This window comes from Pteronotus mesoamericanus, unplaced genomic scaffold (assembly GCF_021234165.1).
Source record: "Pteronotus mesoamericanus isolate MK-2021 breed Mesoamerican mustached bat unplaced genomic scaffold, CSHL_Meso_final contig_25, whole genome shotgun sequence".
In the NCBI taxonomy this organism is placed as follows: Eukaryota; Metazoa; Chordata; class Mammalia; order Chiroptera; family Mormoopidae; genus Pteronotus; species Pteronotus mesoamericanus.
In genome coordinates this window covers 28,221,380-28,231,401 of record NW_026555105.1, presented here as the reverse complement: position 1 = coordinate 28,231,401, position 10,022 = coordinate 28,221,380, and positions in this window count along the sequence as shown.

Genomic DNA, 10,022 nt, shown 5'->3' with positions numbered 1-10,022 from the left:
TCCTACATGTCACATGGTCAGTGAAAATTAAAATAGAAAAATCACATGCTTTAACTTTGTAGGGATCATCATTTTTTCTTATATAATACTGTGACTCTAAAATAAACCATATTTTTATTCCCACAAACATCTTTATTCGGTGACCAAATAACAAACTGAAATCTAAAATCTCTGTCCTTAATTCACATTCCTGAAATGTAGAGAATGCTGTTTTAAGTATAATAATATTTTGATGTAACATTTTCTCCAAAGTGTATATACAATTAACTTTAAACCTATCCCTCTATTAATGACTAGATACATATTTTTACATCTTTATTTTTATCTCTGTATTTTTTTATTTTTATTTTATTTTTTTAAATTAATTTTTTTTCAAATACATTTGTCTCTGCCTGTATTTTTATATTTCATCCAAACATTTCTTGAGAACTTTACATAAATGATTATGTATAAAAGAATTAAGGCTAAAAAATAAAAAAAAAGAATTAAGGCAAAATTATGATAACTATAAAATCAATTATTATCAGTTGAGAGTGAGAGTTGTAAAATTTATGTTACAATTTGTAATATTAGCAATTTGTCATGTTAGCAATTGTTATTTTCCTGTAGTGCTGTAAAAACTAGAAAACAATGAGACATATATAATAAAGCCTTTATATTCTCTTTCCCTCTCTTTCCCTCCTCCTCCAGTACTTTAATGAAAAAAGAAGCAAATAGACTTCAGTTCAGGATTCACTATTTATTATTGCACAGTTTTTAGTGTTCCTCTTCTGAAAACAAAAAGAGATAGTAGCTCAGGGGATGGCTGGTTAGGCCACGGGAGCCATTGAAGATAAAGCATTCAAAACAAAAGACAAATCAATTTAGCCCATCAGCATTAACTGAATACCTACTACCTGCACTATTCTCAGTGCTTTGGAAACCCTTAGATAAACAAGTACCATTATACAAGTAGAAGAGACATCTGTAAAAGATTATGACAGTTTCTCTTGTGATACATTATTGTAGATATCCTCACATTATAAGTTGTTGAAAGATCAACTAAATTAACTGATAATTACCTGCTTTAAAAAATATTAGATGGGAAGTAGCATTGGCCATTAGTATTAAATTTTTGTAGTTAATTTATAAATCAGATGGTGGTTCCTTTGGAAATGGTTTCCTTCATACCTGACATAATGATTGTTTTGTTGACACAAGAGAGTACTTGAAAGAGTTAAAAGAAAAAACAAAGCAAATTTAACCCTTTCCCCCTAGGAGGATCATCTTCAAAACATAATTAATAACTTTTTAGATGTTTAATCTTAAATGTAGCTTACAAATACCCATTCATTTATTCATTTTATCCTCAGTGGTTTTTATACTGCAGTAGGATTGAATCGTTATACCCAGAACTTTCACCTACATCAATTAAAACTTAGACCCTTGAAGTTTTCTTTAATTTTTGTACTTACTTACTGAATTAGCCTTTGTGAATCTCATACCATTTGGTGAATGTTGCTTTATATAAGTGGAGGGAAAAAGCTCCTGCATGTATAGAAATTCAATCTGGATGGGAGAAAATATGAAGATGTGGAGTTGTCTAGCACAATGTATGCATAAATATTTAAGGAAAGAAAACGCATGACACCCATTCCAGGGTGGGGTGGAATTGACCAAACAAGGTCTCTTGGAGAAGGTGGGTCTCGAAACAAGTAGGCATATTGTCCTGGCATGAAAGACAAGGAAGGACAATGCAGATGGAAAAAATGTATGTTAAATAAGAGAGTCAATGTAAAGGTGTAACTCTTTATCCTTTCATATTGATCAATTTTCAATAAAGAGGAAATTAGGCCCCCAAACCCATAATGCTTTATAAACTGCATAACCCCTATTTAACTCATTTATGTGATAGTTTACCCACATATGACATATGCAATGGAATATGCAAAATTATCCTATATAAAATTAAATATTTAAATTGTTAGATATATCTCTTTCTACTTTATTGCACAAGAAATTGGCTTGTATTTGTAGAATCAGGAAACAAAATTACAAAACCGGGAAACAATGCTAATTAGGAAACATTTATGAGCTTCAAAAGGGGAAAGCTAGTCTTTGTTGGAGCCGAACTTAGGCTTATTGATATTTCAATCCACAGTGAAACATCAAAAGGCAGTCTGGCTGCGCTGTCCCCATCCCCACCAGCAAGCATGCACGCCCGCACACACATGCACACCCGCACACACATGCACGCCCGCACACACATGCACACACAGAGAGAAAGGGGTGGGGTGGGGGGAGAGAGGATAGTGAATGAATGCAGGAGAACAAATGGATAACAGAAGCAGGGATAATTTCACTATACTGGACAAGATGCACACAGCTGTTACGCCAAAATTACTACTTAACAATACATTTTCTTGTGTTTAGATGATCACTGAACAAGTATTCCATTTCATTTAATCGCTGCTTTGAATACCTTTATAACCCTTTCTAGGAAAGAAACCCTTTTGGGATAGGAACTGTAAAAATAACATGTACACAATAATATCTTGTGCAGAAATTTACAAACTCTGGGATACTTCGAAAGAATCAGAAAGCTGATTGCAAAATGCTAAATGTTCGGAAAGAATAAAAAAATTGAGTTGGGCCTCCAATGCATTCAGCCCATACGTCCTTGATGAAGTATCTCTTATCCTATCATTTCACTGGCCTCTCCTGCATCCACTTTAATGAAACAAGAGCTATATCTGCAATGAGGGTAACGGCAGAGGAGACAAGGCACCAGAAAATTGCCCTTTTGTTGGCAAAGTGCGTTTATGCTAAATTCTTAGAAAATGTTCTTTGATGAGTTAATTTTGAATAAATGCCCTCACATGCTGGAATGCAGGGCATTCCATGTAACAAACATTGAATAAACAGATGGTGAGGCCAGGTCATCATTCCTGAAAAGTTCAATAGCAAATAATTATTTTTCTCTCTTCATCTAGGGGTTAGTTTACTCTTCTGTTAGTTAGCACTAGCTTCAATGTGTAAATTTTTTTGGCCAAGGAGTACAATCCTCTTTGCTCTCCTAGAAGTGAGGAAAATCTTAACTCAGAGCAGAAGACCTTTCTGTAAAAAGAAAAGTACAGATTGAGATTGTTTAAAATTTTTTTTAAACAAGTATTTTCTTTAAGAAATAATAACTACCTAAGGGTAGGGAGTCTATGGTTCATTTAAAATAGTTTGCTACTTGAATTCTGAGATAATGAAATTCCTTAAAATCTTTTTATGATGTGTTACAGGGATTCCTAGTCCCCAGTTAACTACTTTTTAATTATTATTTGAAGTTATCTGCATGTTCACTTGAAGGTGTGTTGGAAGTGAAGAAAATTAACACATTAAGTACCCTTGGGGGAGGGCAGAATGGGACAGCCAGTTCCTTTTGCTTCAAAGGAAGCTTTGTGGAGTCCTGAAATGCCCCAGGGTGTTCTTTTTTAAATTTTCTTATATTTATTTTTTATTGTTGTTCATTTACAGTTGTCCCCATTCCCACCCCCCTTACTTTCCCCGGCCCTACCCACACCCGCCTCCCACATTCAATCCTCCCTCCCGTTGTCTTCCCAGGGTGTTCTGATGCTGTAATTCGAATTTGTTTCTTTGACTGTTGTGAAAATATTGCAAGGCGCCCTGGGAACCGAGTACAGGAAAGGAGAAAGAGTCCCCTTTCAGTACTGGAAAGGCGACTGGAATGGCCATCCAGGAAGCAGTAAAGTAGTTATGACTTCATTACTCCACTAGCGACAACTTCTGGGAGGAGTGGCTTCAACATGCCTTTTCTAAGAGATCCCTCCAAGACTAAATATCGTACTAGGAAGGCCTTTAGTTGGGAGATCACAGGAGCAATTCCTTTAGAAAAAAAAATAATAATGCTGGGAATTCCATTCTCAACGTGCAAGAAGCATGAGCCGGTCAGGATACACAGACTGTGGCCTACGGCGTTACCTTGGGTGGCACCTTGGCAGGTAGGCCTGGCATCACAGGGCTTGGAGCTTTGCGGGAGCTCGGGCTGCGGGCTCTCGACGTGGAAGCTTCTTTCTGTGTGAGGGAAGGGAGCTGCGCGCTGCCTTGGGCGCCTAGCTGCCCGCACCCTCAGCTCCGGATGACCCCAGCCGGGGAAGCTGTCGGTGCCTGGCCCCCAGGGTAGTCTCCCTGGCACATTCGCACAGCTGCTCCCCGTAAAGGAGTGGGAGAGATTATCTCCGCCCAGTTGCAAAGATGAGGTCCACGCCAGCTTCAAAGCCGGCAGATGGGATCATTTCCTAGAGGTTCAGCAAGTTCCGGCCAGGGCGACAGCGGCTTTTGAGGAGCGTAAAAAGGAGCAAAAAAGTTCCAGGCAGAGGCTTTCTTTGGAGCTCCCGCTTCCCGAAGGTCGAGGCAATCCCTGCTTTGGGGTGGGGCGGGTGGGCGGTGAGCTCTCCCGAACTCCGGCCTTTCTGGTCCCTCCCCCACCCTAAGAAAAGTCCCGAGGCTTGGGGTGTGGGGGTGGGGAGGCGTGTAAGGTGTTAAACCGGGAACTGGGAGGAGACCCGGTTACCGAGGCGTCGCTTCTCTTCTCTCTTTTTCCTTTCTAAATCGCCAATCCCGTATTCGCACGGGAGGAAAATGCCCCCTAAGTGCTCCAACGGCCCAGTTTCAAGGACCAAAGTCGGGAGGACGCTGCGCTCCAGGCCCAGGGCCGCGCGGGAATCCTCGCAGCGGGCGGGTCAACTCCAGGACCCGCGCGAGGTTTCCCAAACCGAGAGTAGATTCTACTGAGGCCGAGACGCCGGACGCTCAAAGGCGCGCGCGCCTTCCGCGTTGCCGGGAGGAAGCGGCCTCTGCAGGCCGGGGTGGGAACCGAAGGTGAGAAGGTGGACTGACGCTCCGGGGCCCCGATGTTAAGGTCCCTGGTCGCCAGGCGACGCTCTCGCAGAGAGAAGGGGGACTGGAACCTGCCCGAGCTTGCCGCCTGCAAGAGGCCCAGGGCGGAAAGGTTCGGGTTTTGTTTTAGTTTTTAATCGGGGTGGTGGGGGGTGGGGGATGGGAGTGGAGGACATTGTTTACCTACCCTAAATTGCGACTGGAAGAAAACCCCAATATTCTACCTTAATGGGGATCTCTAGCGACAAACCAGAGACCCGCCTCTCAGGGGCAGGTCTCGGTCCGCAGAGGCTGACCCAGGGGTCCTGCTGCGCACAGCTGCCCCGTCCGCGGAGCCCGCCTGGGGGGCGTCCCTAGACGGCCAGCGGGTGGTCTGTTACCTCTTCTTTCCGCTTCTCCCGGGACAGGGCCAGATAAGAACTCTAGGAGGCCCCACACCTGAAAACACTGTGGAGACACTCCCTTATTCTCTTCGAAATAAAACAACACTGAATCTCAAAATAAGGAAATGAAAACTAGACACTCAAATCTTTTTTTCTTGGCGACTCCATGGTTGGTTTGTTTGTTTTGTTTTGTTTTCTTTGTTTTTTAATTCAAAAGCAAATTTGCTGGTACCTTTTCCTGTGAGATCCCCCAGAACTCCGCCTCCCCAGGTCTGTCTGCCAGAGGTGTCCGTCGCGTAGCAGCCCCGGTGGCACCTGTGTGTGCAGCTCGAGGTCCAAACCTGCATTTTCCCCAGGAGGTTTTTTGTGCTTACAATTCTCCCGGGGCCGGTTCCTCCCCCACCCTTTGAGCGAAGCAGCTGGGTCCAGAGAAGTTGTAGCCACCGCCCCGCCCAGAGCTTCTGGACTCACAACCCAAGTCAAACAGGCCTTGAAGCCCTGGTCACCAAAGCCACTGAGAGTAACGCGCCCGACCCCTGTCACCCTGAGGTCTGGAGTTTCGGTGGCTGCCGCTGCGCTCTATTCCCGGGTGACTTTGTGGAGGAGCACAGATGGGGGACGCCTCCGGCAGGCACTTTGGGCCAGCTGATCGAGCGCCTCATTTCCCGACTTGATGGGCCGGAACCTGGGCTGACAGGGAGGCGGGGGCGCATTGGCTGCGGGAGGTCTGGGCGTTGCATTTCGGTTTGGGGATGGGAGTAGGAAAGGTGGAGGCAGTGCGGCATACGAATTGCAGAGAGACTCCGAATACCCCTCCTCCACGGACGCGAAGTTACCCCTTCCCCCGTTTTCTGTGCCAGGCACCGCTCCGCGTCTTCACCCCGGTGCCCGACGACCTCTGGGCCGAGAGCTCGGCGGCGGTCCCGGGAGGCTCCAGGCGCCGCGCGGCCTCTTCTCCCCGGGGCCTCAGCCTCCCCCAGCGAGGCGCTGCGGGCCTTTCGGGGAGGCTGCGGAGGACGGGACTCTGCCTCCGGGTGTCCCGAAAGAGCCCAGGGTTGGAGGGGGTCGTGAAAGCTGTAGTGCGGGAGGAAAAAACCCTCCATCCTGGGTGTATCTAAGGTCCAGTTCTCGTCGCGGACTGCGAACACTGGGAGAAGTCAGCGGGACTGGAGCTGAGAGTCCGAACAGCGGTGAAGGGTTGTTGTAGAAGGGTGGGGGGAAACCGCACAAGGAAACGCTTGCATCCGGGCTGCCCGACCCTCGAGCGTGGCCAAGAAAACCGTGCGATCCTGAGGAGGGCAGAGTAGCTTGTCCCTGTCCTGGCACCTGGACCGCAGCTCGGCGCGGGCGGGGAGAGGCGCCCAGGGAGAACCCGAGGCTGCGTTTAGGTGGGAGGAGGACAGCAGACTGGAGAAGTTAGGGTCACTGGGGTTCCTGCTTTTGGCCATAACTGTGATTTTATTTTATTTTTTTTCTTTCAGCTTCCTGAAGTTTTCCTCCTGGTCTCGGGAACTGGAACTCCGACTCTGCTCAAGGCGTTGATCCTTGGCTGGGCCTTGAAGGAGGCTAAGGGGGATCAGGTCTGTGACCTTAGGAAATCCCCAATCTTTGCACCTGGGCAAAGTACCCCACCCCCTTCCCTCACCCGCTCCGCAGGTGCTGGGAAAGTCGCCACTCTCTAGGGAGTCAAGAAAGTGTCACGTGGGTCAGGGCATCTAGACAAAGCACAACTCAAAGATCAAAGGGTGGTCCTTGGGCCAGTAGCATCACCTTCACCTGGAGTGTACAGAATCTCAGGCCACGCCCAGCTCTGCAGAGCCAGACCCTACCTTTAAAATGGCTCTCCAGGAGAGTCATGTGCCTCTAGTTGAAGCCCTGGCCTAATTTATAGAGCCTTAGTTTAGCCACTGCTGACTTGCCCGGCTGTGCCTCCTCCACCCTCTTCATCATCTGTCAAATGGAAGTTGTTCCCGAGGTCCTAGGGGACCTCCTAACGCCCCAGGACCCACTTCAGACCAGTGAAATTCGGATCTCTAGTGGGTGGAGCCCAGGCAGCAGTACATTTTTAAGTTCCATAGGTGATTCTAGCAGAAGCCGGGAATAACTAGTGGAGAAATACCCACTTTTACAGATTAACACAGATACAATCTGACCTCTGTGCAAGAGAGCAAGTACAATGGTTAAGGCCTCTGGGCCCCGGAGTCTGAGTCATTCCAGCTTCAGCGACTGTGGCCTTGACCAGCTAATTAACCTTGCTTGCTCCAGTTTCCTTATCTGTAAAATGAAGTTGATGATAATGCCTACCACAAAGGGTGTGGTGCAGATTTAGAATCAAACATTTAGAATAAAATTTAATAAATGTTAACTTATAAGGTCAAGTCCCTCAATCTTTCCTTTCAAACCACAATGGGAGACTACTTATAATATAATTTGCCTTCCAGCCTGCCCCACATTCCAGGGCACAACAGCTTGATTTTGCTTCAGTATTCACATCTATTAAAAAAAAAACATTTTATACATGAAAATCAATATTTTAAATCACTTAGCAATTTAGTAAACCCAGCCCTTTAAGAAGGTTGATTTTGCTACCTCTAATGATTGTATCCCCAGCCCATCAGTTTTAGAAGCATGAATGAAGTGGGCTCCCAGCTCTGTGTCTTGCCAAGACAGCCACCAAATAAAAAGCTTGGAGGGCTTGTGAAGAGACAGAAGGCAGGGCTCCACCCACCGATCCCGATTCTGTAGCCCTCCCCCACAAAGTAATGCTGATGCTTCTGGTCAGAGGGAGTCCCAGTGTGAGAACCACAAAGCCAAAAATATATTTTGGATATATTACCTTAAAATATACTATTGAAATTAATTTTACCCATTAACTTTTACTTTTAAAACAAACATAAACACAGACAGTAAGATTATTACAAGGAGTAGGGGGTGTGGGAATAGGAGAGAAGCGAGAGATGTTATTTAAAGGTGTAAGCTTGCAACTAACAGGTACATATGTCCTGGAGAGCTAATGCACAATATATAGAGACAGCAATATTGTATTATAATAATCAATAGTGCTCAGAGAGTAGACTTTAATTATTCCCATCACAAAAAAGAAATGATAATTATATAACATAATAGAGGTGCTAACTATCACTACAATGGCAATTTATGTATTATAGTATTATATACTATAATACATAAATGTATCAAATCAACACCTTGTAATCTTAAATATTACATAATATTGTATGTCAAATATATTCATTCACTGACTCAGCCACACTTTAAGGCAGCTGTGAATCTGCTCATTTCTCCTACCTTTTTAAAAGGGGGTGGGGATTCATTTTATGGGTTTTTAGGTATCACAAGGTGGAGGAGAGTGGTACTTTGCATTTGTTGGACAGCTTGTCTTAGCATTCAAGCCCTTCAATGCATTATTACTTTAAAAATAACATTAGCAGCAGGACATGTAACCTTTATGGTAGCAGCCTGCTTTTGGGATTCTGTTTTTTTAAGAGTGTCCTGTGTATTAGCTTCAATCTAATGTCCCTTGGTATTGAAGACTTGACAAAGGATCAGGATCTGAAAACTATATGGTAGATGTGCTTCTCACAGCCTGATAGTTAACCCAAGTGCTGCTAAAAGGCTGTCCGTTACTTCTGTCCAAGAGGACGAAATTTGAAATAGACCTTGAGAGAGGTATGAATGGACATGGATGGATATTGCTCTTTGTTATGTGGCTAAAATAATACATTTCACACATCATTTATTATATACCCTTATAACATTATATTGTGGTTATTTTTTATGTTTTCCCTGCTAGTTGAGAACTCTTCAAGAGCACCTCTGTATTGAATTTATACCTCTCCCCAATGCCTTTCTTAAGGTCTGGAACATCACGCGTGCAAAGTAAGCTTTCCTGATAGGCTTTGTTATTTCCAGGAGTCACTATTGCCCACCAAATGCATGAGGTTAAAATACTTTGTAATCATAATGTTTTATAAATATTCATACATTATCAGTGGTTGAGGTCCATTATATAAACAGACATTTATGGGTATTTATATCAGATACTGTTCTAAGCTCTGTTCTAAATGAATCAACAAGACACTAGGCATTTCTCTGTCTTCAGACCTTGGCCCCTGCCTTTCCTTACACCGGGAATGTCCTCCTCTCCCCTCCATCTCCCCATGACTCTATCACTCCCCTCCATCAGGTCTGTCTTCAGAAATTTCCTTATCACTGAGGTTTTCCCCGGACATCCTATTTTAAATGATACCCTCGGTCCCCACAGCTATACTCCCCATTGTTCTTCCCAGCTTGATTTTTTTCTCCCTTACAACAACATATAACTTTTTTAACCTCCCTGTATTGCATCACATCTAAGGTGTCATGTAATGAAGACACACCATCATTTTGTTAATTACTAAGAAAGGAAACCTGCTGCCAATTAAACCATGATATGCATTGATTAATACTCATTCTTTTTTATTTTTTATTGTCATTCTATTGCAGTTGTCCCAATTTTTCCCCCTTTGCCCACCTCCGCCCAGCCCACCCTCCCACTCCCACTACAATTCATTCTGACTTCAGAGCATTAAAGTGAAAAAAACAATCTATGTGGCTTAGAATCAAACAAATACAGTACTGCAAAATGCATTCATTTACATTATCTATTGTCTGGCTTCTTTCAGTAGAACTAAGATTTCAATCTTTTTATTCTTTTAAACTCCTAATTTCCCAGTGCCTTGAACACTCCCTAAA